Source organism: Tenrec ecaudatus, unplaced genomic scaffold (assembly GCF_050624435.1).
Source record: "Tenrec ecaudatus isolate mTenEca1 unplaced genomic scaffold, mTenEca1.hap1 Scaffold_200, whole genome shotgun sequence".
In the NCBI taxonomy this organism is placed as follows: Eukaryota; Metazoa; Chordata; class Mammalia; order Afrosoricida; family Tenrecidae; genus Tenrec; species Tenrec ecaudatus.
This window is the reverse complement of record NW_027458262.1, coordinates 367,587-385,452: the sequence shown is the minus strand read 5'-3', so window position 1 is coordinate 385,452 and position 17,866 is coordinate 367,587. Positions and strand designations below refer to the sequence as shown.

Genomic DNA, 17,866 nt, shown 5'->3' with positions numbered 1-17,866 from the left:
TTACCCTTGATCATTCCCTACCAGGCCTGCCACTTCCCCTCACTACCATTTTGAGTCCCATGTTGTTCCCTTGTCCCTGTGTTTGTTAACACCACTTCCTTACCCCCCCGCACCTCCCCCTATCCCAAGTGCCCCCGGAACTGTCGGTCCTGTTGTTTTTCTTCCAGATAGTTCATCCAGCCTGTCTTATTTAGAGAGACCTGTGGAGCCACTACCATGCACAAAAACAAGACAGAGGAAAACAAAGCAACAGTATAGAACCAGACAACAAAACAACAAAAACAAACCACTGACAAAGAACAAAACAAAACACATCAAGAAAGAAGAGCTTGTAGTTAGTTCAAGGATCATTTGTTGGACCTTAGGAGTGTTTTCCAATCCAGTCTGTTGAGGCACCACAACCTGGCCCCAAAGTCCACTTTCAGCATTCCCTGGGGACCTTGCCACTCCATTCCCTTGCTGTTCCACTGCACTCCACCACATTTTGCCTCGGTGTGGTGGAATCAGGTTAGGTGCAATTCGCACACTGTGTCTCCAGTGCTGTCCCCTGTATCACCCTTGGTCACTGAGGGGCATCATGTCTCATAGTGGGGCCAGCCATGTTGTTCTTTTTGTGGACTGGCTGCTCTGAGACTGGAACTCTTTAGGGGAGTAGAAAGCCTCATCTTTCTCCCTTGGAGTGGCTGGGGATTTCAAATTTGCCATTTCAGACATTGCGTTCAGCAGCCCAACACATAAACCCTATACCCCACCATAGCTACAGAAAACAATAAAGAAACAAAATCCAACAACACTCATTGCCATTGGGTGCATAACAATCCAATCGAGAGAAAATACTCCGGCTTCCTGGGTTTCCAAGGCTATAACTCTTTGTAAAAATAAAAGTGTGTTATGTTTTCAGTGAAAGTTTACATAACCGATTAGATTTTCATTTAACAAATTCTCTACTTGTTTAGTGATATTAGTTACTTTTTTCAATAAAAAGGAAAGCAGAAAATTAAAAAAAGAACAAATGAAAAACGTGTTAAGAGTAAAGACAAATGATAAGATGTTAATTTTTAACCTAATCATATCTGCAACAATACACTTTCTGATGTACTGACGGTGAGCAGGGTTTAATCCCATCCTTGGTGAATGGTCCCAGCGGATTTAATGGAGGCTTATTCTCTGTGGAATCTCTGCCAATGCATTTTGAGTTTTTATACTCATCTAAGGCTATAACTCTTTATGGGAGAAGAAAGCCTCATCTTTCTCCAAAGGAGCGACTGGTGAATTCCAACTGCTGACCTTGCAGTTAATAGCCCAACACATAACCCATTATGCCACCAGATGAGAGATTTGTCTCTGGGTGCCTTCCAATGCAAGCACTACAATTATGCAAGGAGGATATTTTTTTCTGTACTGGAGCCAGGTCAAGTCAGAACCAGTGTGTCCATGGTTTGCAGCGAAGTCAGAGGAAGAAGAGGGTAGACTGTCTATAACTTCTCATAGCCCAGGGAAATGCTAGGCCTGGAAGGGGCATGCAGGCTCAACCATATTCAGAAAATCTGCACACTAACCTCCCCGGCTCAAATAATGACCAGCTCCATGTCTCTGAATATCACCTAAAAGCAAAATAGTGAAAGCACCATTTCCATTTCATAATAATTTTACTAAAAGTAAAGTTCAATTCAGTGATGTGAAGAAGCTGGGAAAATTATCTTTTCATTTCTTTCTTTCCCTCCCTTTCCCCTTCTCCACAGAACTGAGAGGCAGAAGGAATAAAGGCATCATGGCACCAGCTGGAGGACACCGTGGGGTCAGGGTCACCATTTAACTTATGCTTCTCCAGTTTGGAGGGGCAACTGGATGTCCTCATTTGTGAATTTGCTTATTAATCTTTTTGAGTTAACAAGGTCATGGTAAAAAAGGATTGTTGGTGTTTTTGTTAGGAACCTTCTAGTCCAGTCCAACTCATAGTGACTCAATGCATCAGTGCAGAGCTCTCTAGACCAATGGTTCTCAACCTATGGGACCCTTGCACAGGGTGACTGTAACAAAGTTACAGTTATGAAGCAGCAATGATAATATTTTTATGGTTGTGGAGGTCACCACAACATGAGGAACTGTATGAAAGGGTTGTGGCATTAGGAAGTTTGAGAACCACTGCTCTAGGCTTCTCTATGCTGTAATCTTTACAAGAATGAGTTGCCTGGTTTTTCTTCCAAGAACAGAGCCACTGGTGGGTTCAAACCTTCAACCTTTTGGATAGCAGCTGAGCACTTAACCATTGTGCCTCCAGGGCTCTTTGATAAACTCTATTAGAGGGTCTTAACCATTGCAACCCCATGGATTCTTTTGGCATTTAGGAAAGGCTATGGAACACCTGCCCATTCCCCAGAATAATATTCCCAATACCTCCAATGAAATACAGAATCACAAAGGCACAAATTGTATTGAAATGCAGTGATAAAAATAAGACATTGGATTTGTGGCAAATATACATGTTAATAAATACATTAAATATGATCTGATGGTGGGTCTAATAAACCAAACCAACACCATTGAGTTGATCCTGACTCACTGTGACCCTATATAAAATTCCTCAGGCTAAATCTTGACAGGAGCAGATCGTCTCACCTTCCTCTCAGAGAACAACTGGTGCCTTTGAACTGCCAACCTTGAGGTTACCTGCCCAATGGCTCACCCACAGCGTCACCGTGAGTTCTAGATAGTGATGAGCATGAATTGTACTCAATGATGGCTGCAACGACTAGCATGGGGTGTGAAAGCATGTAGAATTTCTCTCGGTGGTAATCGCATGGCTATTCAGAACACAGCTGTGGACATGCTAAACTGCCCTGCGAGCTTAGGGAAACTAACTCAACCAGGATTGACCTCATCCAATTTGACATTGCTCCCCAGCCTGCTGGGGCTCAGTGGCTCAGTGTTTGGGTCCCTTGTCTAGATACCAGGGCTGGCATGGAGAAAGTCATTCCTCTGCAGCCTTCTAGTGTGTGGGGGAAGATATTAGTGTTAAGCATTGGCAGGAAATTGCTGTATTTTCCTGGCAGCCACATTCTTAATAACCATTTACTGGATACATATTATATTCTGAGGGTAAATTGGTGGTTCAGTTGTAGAATTCTCCTTTTCCATGTGGGAGATCTGGGTTTGAGTCCAAGACAATGAAACTCATGTGCATCCAACACTTATTTGTCAGGGGGATGCTTGGTTATTGCTGAGGTACTGAACTGATTCTGTGTTGCTATGATACTGAAATGGGGAAGCTTGGTTGGGTGCGGCTATGAGACTGAACCTTTTTCTGTGATGTGTCCAGACTAAGATGAGCGATGAAGAAGAGCCTGGCATTCTACTTCTGAAAACCAGTTAACGAAAACCCCTGTGAATCACAATCTGATGCACAACCAAAGAGATGGTGCAGGACCAGGGAGAATATTGCCCATGGAGTCACTGGGAGCTGGTTGTCACAGTGAGTTGGACTGGAGGCTGACTCAACAGCAGCTAACAACCATTGTGTTCCAGGCACTCGATTTGCTTTAAAAATCTAGCTCAGCCTTCTGGTACAGGGAAGTGATTAATCATGCCTACTTTATAGCACACCGTGAACCCTGATCAATGTCAGGCCCTGCTTGTGTTTTGTCCCTCCTTTTCCACATTCACATCACTTCCATTCCCCTCTTCAGACTAATACCCCCTGCTGGGTGCTTGGTGTGTGTGTGTGTCCTTATAGGCATACAGCCATGTGCACTAGACCATGCTGCTTGGTGAACGGGCTTTCAGCTTCCATGAATGGTACTGCAATATAAATCTCATTCAGTTTCTGACCTTTTCAACTCCTTGCAATGTCATTAAGAGTTATTGCCATGCTGCATATCAATTGCATGTGCTGCTGTGTGCCACTTGGTCATGAGCAATCATCATCTTTCTTTTGTTTCCTTCTTCAGTTGTCTGTTGATTGGCATCCAATTCGGCTCCAACTCTTCTCTACTGCAGGTATCCGTGTGGTGACCATTCTTGTAAAAATGCCCCAAGGGCCCTGTGAATTGGATAAAAAGCTTGGCCTATATACCCAGGAATTATGCGTTGGGCTGCTAACCCCAAGGTGAGCAGTTCCAACCCACCAGCTATTCCATGGAGCAAAGAGAGGCTGTCTACTCTCGTAAGAATTTAGTTTTGTAAACCTAAAGCAGCAATTCTACTGTGCCTTGTAGGGTTGCTAATGAGGAAGAATCAACTGGGGTTTTGTTTGTTTTTCTACATCCAGGAGAGAGCTTTGATGGGGGAGATATTAAGTGCTTGGCTGCTAACCCAAAGGTCAGTAGTTTGAAGCCGTCTTCCACACACTGTGGGATAAAGGCACGGCTGTCTTCTTCCCAATAGAAGCCTTGAAAACATCATGGGACATTTCAGCTTTGTTTGATATGGTCACGAGGAATGAAAGTCAACTCAGTGACTGAGCTTCTTTGGTTGTACACCCAGGAGGGGCTCACTAGGTCCTAGGGTCCATTCAATGGACTTTCACTAAGCTCTGCCAGAATGCTGTGCAGCAAACCTGCATCATTAGCAGTGTTTCTCTGCTTTCCCCGGATCTCAAATGACACTTGGTATGTTTGTCTTTCTAACTGTTGCGCGTTTGATGGTTTTAAAAGGCCAAGCACAATAAACTCATCTATCCCAGGCACTTTATGGTTCTGTAGCAGACACTTAGGGTTGCCATGCCATATTCCTTTGACCCATCTCTGACACCATTCTCACTGCATTCCAGTCAATACCGACTCATAGCGATCCTGTGGTTGGGCGCCCAGCCCTAAGGCCTAGGGAGATCCAGGCCTGGGGCACTCCAGCCCATAGTCTTAGGGAGCGCCAGGCCTGGGGCGCCCCAGCCCTTAGGCTTAGGGAGCCCCATCCTGGGACGCCCAAGCCCTTAGGCTTAGAAAGCCCCAGGCCTGGGGGCACCCAGCCCTTCAGCTTAGGGAGCCCCAGGCCTGGGGCGACCCAGCCCTTAGGCTTTGGGAGCCCAAGGCCTGGGGCGCCCCAGCCCTTAGGCTTTGGGAGCCCCAGGCCTGGGGAGCCCAGCTCTTCGGCTTAGGGAGCCCCAGGCCTGGGGCGTCCCAGCCCTTAGGATTAGGGAGCCCCAGGCCTGGGGGCACCCAGCCATTCGGCTTAGGGAGCTCCAGGCCTGGGGCGCCCCAGCCGTTAGGCTTAGGGCGAGCCAGTCCTAGGGCGCCCCAGCCCTTAGGCTTTGGGAGTCCCAGGCCTGGGGCGCCCCAGCTCTTAGGCTTTGGGAGCCCCAGGCCTGGGGTGCCCCCGCCCTTAGGCTTTGGGAGATCCAGGCCTGGGGCGCCCCCGCCCTTAGGCTTTGGGAGCCCCAGGCCTGGGGTGCCCCAGCCCTTAGTCTTTGGGAGGCCCAGGCCTGGGGAACCCCAGCCCTTAGGCTTTGGGAGGCCCAGGCCTGGGGCACCCCAGCCCTTCGGCTTTGGGAGCCCCAGGCCTGGGGCGCCCCCGCCCTTAGGCTTTGGGAGCCCCAGGCCTGGGGCGCCCCCGCCCTTAGGCTTTGGGAGCCCCAGGCCTGGGGCGCCCCCGCCCTTAGGCTTTGGGAGCCCCAGGCCTGGGGTGCCCCAGCCCTTAGGCTTTGGGAGCCCCAGGCCTGGGGTGACCCAGCCCTTAGGCTTTGGGAGTCTCAGGCCTGGGGTGCCCCAGCCCTTAGGCTTTGAGAGCCCCAGGCCTGGTACGCCCCAGCCCTTAGGCTTAGGGAGCCCCTGGCCTGGGGCGCCCCAGGCCTTAGGCTTTGGGAGCCCCAGGCATGGGGCTCCCCAACCCTTAGGTTTTTGCAGCCCCAGGCCTGGTACGGCCCAGCCCTTAGGCTTAGGGAGCCCCTGGCCTGTGGCGCCCCAGCCTTTAGACTTTGGGAGCCCCAGGCCAGGGGCGCCCCTGCCCTTAGGTTTTGGGAGCGCCAGGCCTGGGGCGCCCCAGCCCTTAGGCGTTGTGAGCCCCAGGCCTGGGGCACCCCCGCCCTTAGGATTTGGGAGCCCCAGGCCTGGTATGCCCCAGCCCTTAGGCTTAGGGAGCCCGAGCCGTGGAGTGCCCCAGGCCTTAGGCTTTGGAAGCCCGAGGCCTGGGGCGCCCCAGCCCTTAGGCTTTGGGAGTCCCTGGCCTGGGGCGCCCCAGCCCTTAGGCTTTGGGAGCCCCAGGCCCGGTACGCCCCAGCCCTTAGGCTTAGAGAGCCCCTGGTCTGGGGTGTCCCAGGATTTAGGCTTTGGGAGCCCCAGACCTGGGGGGCAACTGCCCTTAGGCATTGTGAGCCCCAGGCCTGGGGCGCCGCAGCCCTTAGGCTTTGGGAGCCCCAGTCCTGGGGCACCCCAGCCATTAGGCTTTGGGAGTCCCAGGCCTGGGGCACCCCAGTCCTTAGGGTTTGGGAGCCCCAGGCCTGGTAGGGCCAAGCCCTTAGGCTTAGGGAGCCCCTGGCCTGGGGCGCCCCAGCCCTTAGGCTTTGGGAGGCCCAGGCCAGGGGCATCCCAGCCCTTAGGATTTGGGAGCCCCAGGCCTGGGGCGCACCAGCCCTTATGCTTTGGAAGCCCCAGGTCTGGGGTGCCCCAGCCCTTAGGCTTTGGGAGCCCCAGGCCTGGGGTGCCCCAGCCCGTAGGATTTGGGAGCCCCAGGCTGGGACGCCCCAGCCCATAGGATTTGGGAGCCCCAGGCCTGGGGCGCCCAGCCCTTAGGCTTTGGGATCCCCAGGCTTGGGACGCCCCAACTCTTAGGCTTTTGGAGCCACAGGCATGGGGCGCCCCAGCTCGTAGGCTCTGGGAGCCACAGGCCTGGGGCGCCCCAGCTCGTAGGCTCTGGGAGCCACAGGCCTGGGGCGCCCCAGCTCGTAGGCTCTGGGAGCCACAGCCTGGGGCGCCCCAGTCCTTAGGCTTAGGGAGCCCCAGACCTGGGGGAACCCAGCTCTTCGGCTTAGGGAGCCCCAGGCCTGGGGCATCCCTGCCCTTAGGCTTAGGGAGTCCCAGGCCTGGGGCACCCCAGCCCTTAGGCTTTGGAAGCCACAGGCCTGGTACGCCCCAGCCTTTTGGCTTAGGGAGCCCCTGACCTGGGGCGCCCCAGCACTTAGGCTTTGGGAGCCCCAGGCCTGGGGCGCCCCTGCCCTTGGCTTAGGGAGCCCCAGGCCTCGGGTGCCCCAGCCCTTAGGCTTAGGGAGCCCCAGGCCTGGGTCGCCCCAGCCCTTAGGCTTATGGAGCCCCAGTCCTGGTACGTCCCAGCCCTTAGTCTTAGGGAGCCCCAGGCCTGGTACGTCCCAGCCCTTAGTCTTCGGGAGCCCCAGGCTTGGGGCGCCCAACTCTTAGGCTTTTGGAGCCACAGGCCTGGGGCGCCCCAGCCCTTAGGCTTATGGAGCCCCAGGCCTGGGAGGACCCAGCTCTTCGGCTTAGGGAGCCCCAGGCTTGGGGCGTCCCTGCCCTTAGGCTTAGAGAGCCCCAGGCTCGGGGCGCCACAGCCCTTAGGCTTTGGAAGTCCCAGACCTAGGCGCCCCAGACCTTAGGCTTTGGGAGTCCCAGGCCTGGTACGCCCCAGCCCTTAGGCTTAGGGAGCACCTGGCGTGGGGCGCCCCAGCCATTAGGCTTCGGAGCCCCAGGCCTGGGGCGTCCCAGCCCTTAGGTTTTGGGAGCCCTAGGCCTGGGGCGCCTCTTCCCTTAGGCTTAGGGAACCTCTGGCCTGGGGCGCCACAGCCCTTTGTCTTAGGAAGCCCAAGGCCTGGGGCGCCCCAACCCTTAGGCTTTGGGAGCCCCAGGCCTGGGGCGCCCCAGCCCTTAGGCTTTGGGCGCCAGGTCTGGGTCGCCCCAGCCCTTAGGCTTTGGGAGCTCCAGGCCTGTGGCACCCCAGCCCTTATGCTTTGGGAGCCCCAGGCCTAGGAGCACCCAGCTCTTCGGCTTAGGGAGCCCCAGACCTGGGCGTCACAGCCCTTCGGCTTAGGGAGCCCCAGTCCTGGGGCGCCCCCGCCCTTAGGTTTAGGGAGCCCCAGGCCTGGGGCGCCCCAGCCCTTAGGCTTTGGGAGCCCCTGGCCGGGGCGCCCAGTCCTTAGGTTTTGGGAGCCCCAGGCCTGGGGCGCCCCAGCGCTTAGGTTTTGGGAGCCCCAGGCCTGGGGCGCCCCAGCCCTTAGGCTTAGGGTGCCCCAGGCCTGGGGGCACCCAGCCCTTCGGCTTAGGGAGCCCCAGGCCTGGGGCGTCCCAGCCCTTAGGCTTAGGGAGCCTATGGCCTGGGACACCCCAGCCCTTAGGCTTTGGGAGCCCCAGGCCAGGTACGCCCCAGCCCTTAGGATTAGGGACCCCTTGTCCTGGGGCGCCCAAGCCTTTAGGCTTTGTGAGCCCCAGGCCTGGTACGCCCCAGACCTTAGGATTAGGGACCCCCTGGCCTGGGGCACCACAGCCCTCAGGCTTTGGGTGCCCCAGACCTAGGGCGCACCAGCCCTTCGGCTTAGGGAGCCCCTGGCCTGGGGCGCCCCAGCCCTTAGACTTTGGGAGCCCCAGGCCAGGGGTGCCCCAGCCGTTAGGCTTTGGGAGCTCAAGCCTGGTGCGACCCAGCCCTTAGGTTTTGGGATCCAAAGCCTGGGGCGCCCCAGCCCTTGGGCTTTGGGAGCCCCAGGCCTGGGGTGCCCCAGCCCTTAGGCTTTGGAAGCCCCAGGCATGGGGCGCCCCAACCCTTAGGATTTGGGAGCCCCAGACTGGGACGCCCCAGCCCATAGGTTTTGGGAGCCCCAGGCCTGGGGCTCCCAGCCCTTAGGGTTTGAGAGCCCAAGGCTTGGGGCGCCCCAGCTTTTAGGCTTTGGGACCCACAGGCCTGGGGCTCCCCAGCGCTTAGGCATAGGGAGCCCCAGGCCTGGGGGCGCCCAGCCCTTCGGCTTAGGGAGCCCCAGGCCTGGGGCTCCCCAGCGCTTAGGCATAGGGAGCCCCAGGCCTGGGGCACGCCAGCCCTTAGGCTTTGGGAGTCCCAGGCCTGGGGCGCCCCAGCCCTTTGGCTTTGTGAGCCACAGGCCTAGAGCGCCCCAGCCCTTAGGCTTAGGGAGCCCCTGACCTGGGGCGCCCTAGCACTTAGGCTTTAGGAGCCCCAGGGCTGAGGCGCCCCAGCCTTAGGTTTTGTGAGCCCTAGGCCTGGGGCGCCCCTGCCCTTGGCTTTGGGAGCCCCAGGCCTGGGGTGCCCAGGGCCTTAGGCTTAGGGAGCCCCAGGCCTGGGTCGCCCCAGCCGTTAGGCTTAGGGAGCTTCTGGCCTGGGGCGCCACAGCCCTTTTTCTTAGGGAGCCCCAGGCCTGGGGCGCCCCAACCCGTAGGCTTTGAGAGCCCCAGGCCTGGGGCGCCCCAGCTGTTAGGTTTAGGGAGCCACCTGCCTGGGGCCCCCCAGCCCTTAGGCTTTGGGAGCCCCAGGCCGGGGTGCCCCAGCCCTTAGGCTTAGGGAACCCCATGCCTGGGCGTACCAGCCCTTCGGGTAGGGAGACCCAGGCCTGGGGCGCCCCCGCCCTTAGGTTTAGGGAGCCACTGGCCTGGGGCGCCGCAGCCCTTAGGCTTTGGGAGCCCCAAGCCGGGGTGCCCGAGCCCTTAGGCTTAGGGAGCCCCAGGCCTGGGGCATCCCTGCCCTTAGGCTTAGGGAGTCCCAGGCCTGGGGCACCCCAGCCCTTAGGCTTTGGAAGCCACAGGCCTGGTACGCCCCAGCCTTTTGGCTTAGGGAGCCCCTGACCAGGGGCGCCCCAGCACTTAGGCTTTGGGAGCCCCAGGCCTGGGGCGCCCCTGCCCTTGGCTTAGGGAGCCCCAAGGCCTCGGGTGCCCCAGCCCTTAGGCTTAGGGAGCCCCAGGCCTGGGTCGCCCCAGCCCTTAGGCTTATGGAGCCCCAGTCCTGGTACGTCCCAGCCCTTAGTCTTAGGGAGCCCCAGGCCTTGGGCGCCCCAGCCCTTAGGCTTTTGGAGCCCCAGGCTGGGACGCCCCAACCCATAGGATATGGGAGCCCCAGACCTGGGGCGCCCAGCCCTTAGGCTTTGGGAGCCCCAGGCTTGGGGCGCCCAACTCTTAGGCTTTTGGAGCCACAGGCCTGGGGCGCCCCAGCCCTTAGGCTTATGGAGCCCATGCCTGGGAGGACCCAGCTCTTCGGCTTAGGGAGCCCCAGGCCTGGGGCATCCCTGCCCTTAGGCTTAGAGAGCCCCAGGCTCGGGGCGCCACAGCCCTTCGGCTTTGGAAGTCCCAGACCTAGGCGCCCCAGACCTTACGCTTTGGGAGTCCCAGGCCTGGTACGCCCCTGCCCTTAGGCTTAGGGAACACCTGGCGTGGGGCGCCCCAGCCATTAGGCTTCGGAGCCCCAGGCCTGGGGCGTCCCAGCCCTTAGGTTTTGGGAGCCCTAGGCCTGGGGCGCCTCTTCCCTTAGGCTTAGGGAACCTCTGGCCTGGGGCGCCACAGCCCTTTGTCTTAGGAAGCCCAAGGCCTGGGGCGCCCCAACCCTTAGGCTTTGGGAGCCCCAGGCCTGGGGCGCCCCAGCCCTTAGGCTTTGGGCGCCAGGTCTGGGTCGCCCCAGCCCTTAGGCTTTGGGAGCTCCAGGCCTGTGGCACCCCAGCCCTTATGCTTTGGGAGCCCCAGGCCTAGGAGCACCCAGCTCTTCGGCTTAGGGAGCCCCAGACCTGGGCGTCACAGCCCTTCGGCTTAGGGAGCCCCAGTCCTGGGGCGCCCCCGCCCTTAGGTTTAGGGAGCCCCAGGCCTGGGGCGCCCCAGCCCTTAGGCTTTGGGAGCCCCTGGCCGGGGCGCCCAGTCCTTAGGTTTTGGGAGCCCCAGGCCTGGGGCGCCCCAGCGCTTAGGTTTTGGGAGCCCCAGGCCTGGGGCGCCCCAGCCCTTAGGCTTAGGGTGCCCCAGGCCTGGGGGCACCCAGCCCTTCGGCTTAGGGAGCCCCAGGCCTGGGGCGTCCCAGCCCTTAGGCTTAGGGAGCCTATGGCCTGGGACACCCCAGCCCTTAGGCTTTGGGAGCCCCAGGCCAGGTACGCCCCAGCCCTTAGGATTAGGGACCCCTTGTCCTGGGGCGCCCAAGCCTTTAGGCTTTGTGAGCCCCAGGCCTGGTACGCCCCAGACCTTAGGATTAGGGACCCCCTGGCCTGGGGCACCACAGCCCTCAGGCTTTGGGTGCCCCAGACCTAGGGCGCACCAGCCCTTCGGCTTAGGGAGCCCCTGGCCTGGGGCGCCCCAGCCCTTAGACTTTGGGAGCCCCAGGCCAGGGGTGCCCCAGCCGTTAGGCTTTGGGAGCTCAAGCCTGGTGCGACCCAGCCCTTAGGTTTTGGGATCCAAAGCCTGGGGCGCCCCAGCCCTTGGGCTTTGGGAGCCCCAGGCCTGGGGTGCCCCAGCCCTTAGGCTTTGGAAGCCCCAGGCATGGGGCGCCCCAACCCTTAGGATTTGGGAGCCCCAGACTGGGACGCCCCAGCCCATAGGTTTTGGGAGCCCCAGGCCTGGGGCTCCCAGCCCTTAGGGTTTGAGAGCCCAAGGCTTGGGGCGCCCCAGCTTTTAGGCTTTGGGACCCACAGGCCTGGGGCTCCCCAGCGCTTAGGCATAGGGAGCCCCAGGCCTGGGGGCGCCCAGCCCTTCGGCTTAGGGAGCCCCAGGCCTGGGGCTCCCCAGCGCTTAGGCATAGGGAGCCCCAGGCCTGGGGCACGCCAGCCCTTAGGCTTTGGGAGTCCCAGGCCTGGGGCGCCCCAGCCCTTTGGCTTTGTGAGCCACAGGCCTAGAGCGCCCCAGCCCTTAGGCTTAGGGAGCCCCTGACCTGGGGCGCCCTAGCACTTAGGCTTTAGGAGCCCCAGGGCTGAGGCGCCCCAGCCTTAGGTTTTGTGAGCCCTAGGCCTGGGGCGCCCCTGCCCTTGGCTTTGGGAGCCCCAGGCCTGGGGTGCCCAGGGCCTTAGGCTTAGGGAGCCCCAGGCCTGGGTCGCCCCAGCCGTTAGGCTTAGGGAGCTTCTGGCCTGGGGCGCCACAGCCCTTTTTCTTAGGGAGCCCCAGGCCTGGGGCGCCCCAACCCGTAGGCTTTGAGAGCCCCAGGCCTGGGGCGCCCCAGCTGTTAGGTTTAGGGAGCCACCTGCCTGGGGCCCCCCAGCCCTTAGGCTTTGGGAGCCCCAGGCCGGGGTGCCCCAGCCCTTAGGCTTAGGGAACCCCATGCCTGGGCGTACCAGCCCTTCGGGTAGGGAGACCCAGGCCTGGGGCGCCCCCGCCCTTAGGTTTAGGGAGCCACTGGCCTGGGGCGCCGCAGCCCTTAGGCTTTGGGAGCCCCAAGCCGGGGTGCCCGAGCCCTTAGGCTTAGGGAGCCCCAGGCCTGGGGCATCCCTGCCCTTAGGCTTAGGGAGTCCCAGGCCTGGGGCACCCCAGCCCTTAGGCTTTGGAAGCCACAGGCCTGGTACGCCCCAGCCTTTTGGCTTAGGGAGCCCCTGACCAGGGGCGCCCCAGCACTTAGGCTTTGGGAGCCCCAGGCCTGGGGCGCCCCTGCCCTTGGCTTAGGGAGCCCCAAGGCCTCGGGTGCCCCAGCCCTTAGGCTTAGGGAGCCCCAGGCCTGGGTCGCCCCAGCCCTTAGGCTTATGGAGCCCCAGTCCTGGTACGTCCCAGCCCTTAGTCTTAGGGAGCCCCAGGCCTTGGGCGCCCCAGCCCTTAGGCTTTTGGAGCCCCAGGCTGGGACGCCCCAACCCATAGGATATGGGAGCCCCAGACCTGGGGCGCCCAGCCCTTAGGCTTTGGGAGCCCCAGGCTTGGGGCGCCCAACTCTTAGGCTTTTGGAGCCACAGGCCTGGGGCGCCCCAGCCCTTAGGCTTATGGAGCCCATGCCTGGGAGGACCCAGCTCTTCGGCTTAGGGAGCCCCAGGCCTGGGGCATCCCTGCCCTTAGGCTTAGAGAGCCCCAGGCTCGGGGCGCCACAGCCCTTCGGCTTTGGAAGTCCCAGACCTAGGCGCCCCAGACCTTACGCTTTGGGAGTCCCAGGCCTGGTACGCCCCTGCCCTTAGGCTTAGGGAACACCTGGCGTGGGGCGCCCCAGCCATTAGGCTTCGGAGCCCCAGGCCTGGGGCGTCCCAGCCCTTAGGTTTTGGGAGCCCTAGGCCTGGGGCGCCTCTTCCCTTAGGCTTAGGGAACCTCTGGCCTGGGGCGCCACAGCCCTTTGTCTTAGGAAGCCCAAGGCCTGGGGCGCCCCAACCCTTAGGCTTTGGGAGCCCCAGGCCTGGGGCGCCCCAGCCCTTAGGCTTTGGGCGCCAGGTCTGGGTCGCCCCAGCCCTTAGGCTTTGGGAGCTCCAGGCCTGTGGCACCCCAGCCCTTATGCTGATGTATAAAGCATATCCGTACATTTTTTGCCCTAATCACTCTCAAAGCATTTGCTCTCCACTTAAGTCCTTTGCATCAGGTCCTCTTTTTTTTAACCTCCCTCCCCGCTCCCCACTCCATCATGAGCCCTTGATAATCTACAGATTGTTATTTTGTCATATCTTGCCCTCTCCGGAGTTTCCCTCCCCACCTTCTCTGCCGTCTGTCTCCCAGGGAGGAGGTTACATGTGGATCCTTGTCATCTGTTCCCAACCCACTCACCCTCTACTCTCCCAGTATCACCCCTCACACTCATGGTCCTGAAGGTATCATCCACCCTGGATTCCCTATGCCTCCAGCTCCTATATGTACCAGTGTACAACCTCTGCCCTATCCAGTCCTGCAAGGTAGAATACGGATCATGGTAGTTGTGGGGAGGAAGCATCCAGGATCTAGGGAAAAGCTGTGTTTTTCATCAGTACTACATCGCACCCTGACTGACCCATCTCCTCTCCTAAACCCCTTTGTGAGGGGATCTCCAGTGGCCAGCAAATGGGCTTTGGGTCTCTACTCTGCACTTCCCCCTTCATTCACTATTTTATATATATATATATATATATACCATATATATGGTATATATATATTTTTTGCATAATACCTTATACCTGGTCCCTTTGGCACCATGTGATCGCACAGGCTGGTGTGCTTCTTCCATGTGGGCTTTTTTGCTTCTGAGCTAGATGGCCGCTTGTTCACCTTCAAGCCTTTAAGACCCCAGACATTATCTCTTTTGATAGCCAGGCACCATCAGCTTTCTTCGCCACATTTGCTTATGCACCCGTTTGTCTTCGCCAATCGTATCATGGAGGTGTGCAGCCAATACTGTGATTTTTTTGTTTTTTGATGCCTGATAACTGATCCCTTCGGGACCTCGTAATCACACAGGCTGGTGTGCTCTTCCATGTGGGCTTTTTTGCTTCTGAGCTAGACGGCCGCTTGTTTATCTTCAAGTCTTTAAGACCCCAGACACTATCTCTTTTGATAGCCGGGCACCATCAGCTTTCTTCACCACATTTACTTGTTCACCAGCTTTGGCTTCAGCAGTTGTGTCGGGAGGATGAGCACTGTAGAGTGCCAATTTAATAAAAGAAAGTATTCATGCATTGAGGGAGTGCTTGAGTTAAGGCCCAAGGTCCTGCCACCACCTTAATACTAAACCTATAATTATAGACACACAGTTCTATTTCCCCATACATATATATATATATATATATATATATATATATATATATATTTATATTTATATATATATTTGCATGTACATGTCTTTGTCAAGACCTCTATAAATGCACTTTGACTCCTAGCTCTCTCCTCCATCTCCCTTGACTTTCCTCCTGTCCCACTACCATGCTCCGTCCCAACCTGGGTTACAGCTATACCTCTTCTTTACGTAATCTTACCCTTGATCATTCCCTACCAGGCCTGCCACTTCCCCCTCACTACGATTTTGAGTCCCATGTTGTTCCCTTGTCCCTGTGTTTGTTAACACCACTTCCTTACCCCCCCCCCCCCGCACCTCCACCTATCCCAAGTGCCCCCGGAACTGTTGGTCCTGTTGTTTTTCCTCCAGATAGTTCATCCAGCCTGTCTTATTTAGACAGACCTGTGGAGACACTAACATGCACGAAACAAGACAGAGGAAAACAGAGCAACAGTATACAACCAGACAACAAAACAACAAAAACAAACCACTGACAAAGAACAAAACAAAACACATCAAGAAAGAAGAGCTTATAGTTAGTTCAAGGATCATTTGTTGGACCTTAGGAGTGTTTTCCAATCCAGTCTGTTGAGGCACCACAACCTGGCCCCAAAGTCCACTTTCAGCATTCCCTGGGGACCTTGCCACTCCATTCCCTTGCTGTTCCACTGCACTCCACCACACTTTGCCTCGGTGTGGTGGAATCAGGTTAGGTGCAATTCGCACACTGTGTCTCCAGTGCTGTCCCCTGTATCACCCTTGGTCACTGAGGGGCATCATGTCTCATAGTGGGGCCAGCCATGTTGTTCTCTTTGTCGACTGGCTGCTCTGAGACTAGAACTCTTTAGGGGAGTAGAAAGCCTCATCGTTCTCCCTTGGAGTGGCTGGGGATTTCAAATTTGCCATTTCAGACATTGCGTTTAGCAGCCCAACACATAAACCCTATACACCACCATAGCTACAGAAAACAATAAAGAAACAAAATCCAACAACACTCATTGCCATTGGGTGCATAACAATCCTATCGAGAGAAAATGCTCCGGCCTCCTGGGTTTCCAAGGCTATAACTCTTTGTAAAAATAAAATTGTGTTATGTTTACAGTGAAAGTTTACATAACCGATTAGATTCTCATTTAAACAAATTCTCTACTTGTTTAGTGACATTAGTTACTTTTTTCAATAAAAAGGAAAGCAGAATATTAAAAAAAGAACAAATGAAAACGTGTTAAGAGTAAAGACAAATGATAAGATGTTAATGTTTAACCTAATCATATCTGCAACAATACACTTTCTGATGTACTGACGGTGAGCAGGGTTTAATCCCATCCCTGGTGAATGGTCCCAGGGGATTTAATGGAGGCTTATTCTCTGTGGAATCTCTGCCAATGCATTTTGAGTTTTTATACTCATCTAAGGCTATAACTCTTTATGGGAGAAGAAAGCCTCATCTTTCTCCAAAGGAGCGACTGGTGAATTCCAACTGCTGACCTTGCAGTTAATAGCCCAACACATAACCCATTATGCCACCAGATGAGAGATTTGTCTCTGGGTGCCTTCCAATGCAAGCACTACAATTATGCAAGGAGGATATTTTTTTCTGTACTGGAGCCAGGTCAAGTCAGAACCAGTGTGTCCATGGTTTGCAGCGAAGTCAGAGGAAGAAGAGGGTAGACTGTCTATAACTTCTCATAGTCCAGGGAAATGCTAGGCCTGGAAGGGGGCATGCTGGCTCAACCATATTCAGAAAGTCTGCACATTAACCTCCCCGGCTCAAATAATTACCAGCACCATGTCTCTGAATATCACCTAAAAGCAAAATAGTGAAAGCACCATTTCCATTTCATAATACTTTTATTAAAAGTAAAGTTCAATTCAGTGATGTGAAGAAGCTGGGAAAATTATCTTTTCATTTCTTTCTTTTTCTTTCCCTCCCTTTCCCCTTCTTCTCCACAGAACTGAGAGGCAGAGGGAATAAAGGCAGCATGGCACCAACTGGAGGACACCGTGGGGTCAAGGTCACCATTTAACTCATGCTTGTCCAGTTTGGAGGGGCAACTGGATGTCCTCATTTGTGAAATTGCTTGTTAATCTTTTTGAGTTAACAAGGTATGGTAAAAAATGATTGTTGGTGTTTTTGTTAGGAACCTTCTAGTCCAGTCCAACTCATAGTGACTCAATGCATCAGTGCAGAGCTCTCTAGACCAATGGTTCTCCACCTGTGGGACCCTTGCACAGGGTGACTGTAACAAAATTACAGTTATGAAGTAGCAATGAGAATATTTTTATGGTTGTGGAGGTCACCACAACATGAGGAACTGTATGAAAGGGTTGTGGCATTAGGAAGTTTGAGAACCACTGCTCTAGTCTTTTCTATGCTGTAATCTTTACAAGAATGAGTTGCCTGGCTTTTCTTCCAAGAACAGAGCCACTGGTGGGTTCAAACCTTCAACCTTTTGGATAGCAGCTGAGCACTTAACCATTGTGCCTCCAGGGCTCTTTGATAAACTCTATTAGAGGGTCTTAACCATTGCAAACCCATGGATCCTTTTGGCATTTAGGAAAGGCTATGGAACACCTGCCCACTCCCCAGAATAATATTTCCAAATACCTCCAATGAAATACAGAATCACAAAGGCACAAATTGTATTGAAATGCAGTGATAAAAATAAAAGACATTGGATTTGTGGCAAATATACATGTTAATAAAAACATTAAATATGATCTGATAGTGTGTCTAATAAACCAAACCAACACCATTGAGTTGATCCTGACTCACTGTGACCCTATATAAAATTCCTCAGGCTAAATCTTTACAGGAGCAGATCATCTCACCTTCCTCTCAGTGAACAACTGGTGCCTTTGAACTGCCAACCTTGAGGTTACCTGCCCAACGGCTCACCCACAGCGTCACCGTGAGTTCTAGATAGTGATGAGCATGAACTGTACTCAACGATGGCTGCAACGACTAGCATGGGGTGTGAAAGCATGTAGAATTTCTCTCGGTGGTAATCGCATGGCTATTTTGAACACAGCTGTGGACATGCTAAACTGCCCTGCGAGCTTAGGGAAACTAACTCAACCAGGATTGTCCCTCATCCAATTTGACATTGCTCCCCAGCCTGCTGGGGCTCAGTGGCTCAGTGTTAGGGTCCCTTGTCTAGATACCAGGGCTGGCATGGAGAAAGTCATTCCTCTGCAGCCTTCTAGTGTGTGGGGGAATTATTAGTGTTAAGCCTTGGCAGGAAATTGCTGGATTTTCCTGGCAGCCACATTCTTAATAACCATTTACTGGATACATATTATATTCTGAGGGTAAATT

At 55.8% G+C, this 17,866-nt stretch overlaps 1 long non-coding RNA gene across 1 annotated transcript; it reads left to right on the top strand.

Moving 5' to 3' along the window:
- The first annotated feature begins 2,587 nt into the window (after positions 1-2,587).
- On the top strand, positions 2,588-17,363 carry LOC142436289 (uncharacterized). Its single transcript, XR_012781855.1, has 4 exons — positions 2,588-2,699; positions 3,320-3,472; positions 3,997-4,105; positions 16,501-17,363. It is a non-coding gene; the product is annotated as an uncharacterized LOC142436289 (long non-coding RNA).
- Positions 17,364-17,866: the final 503 nt, after the last annotated feature.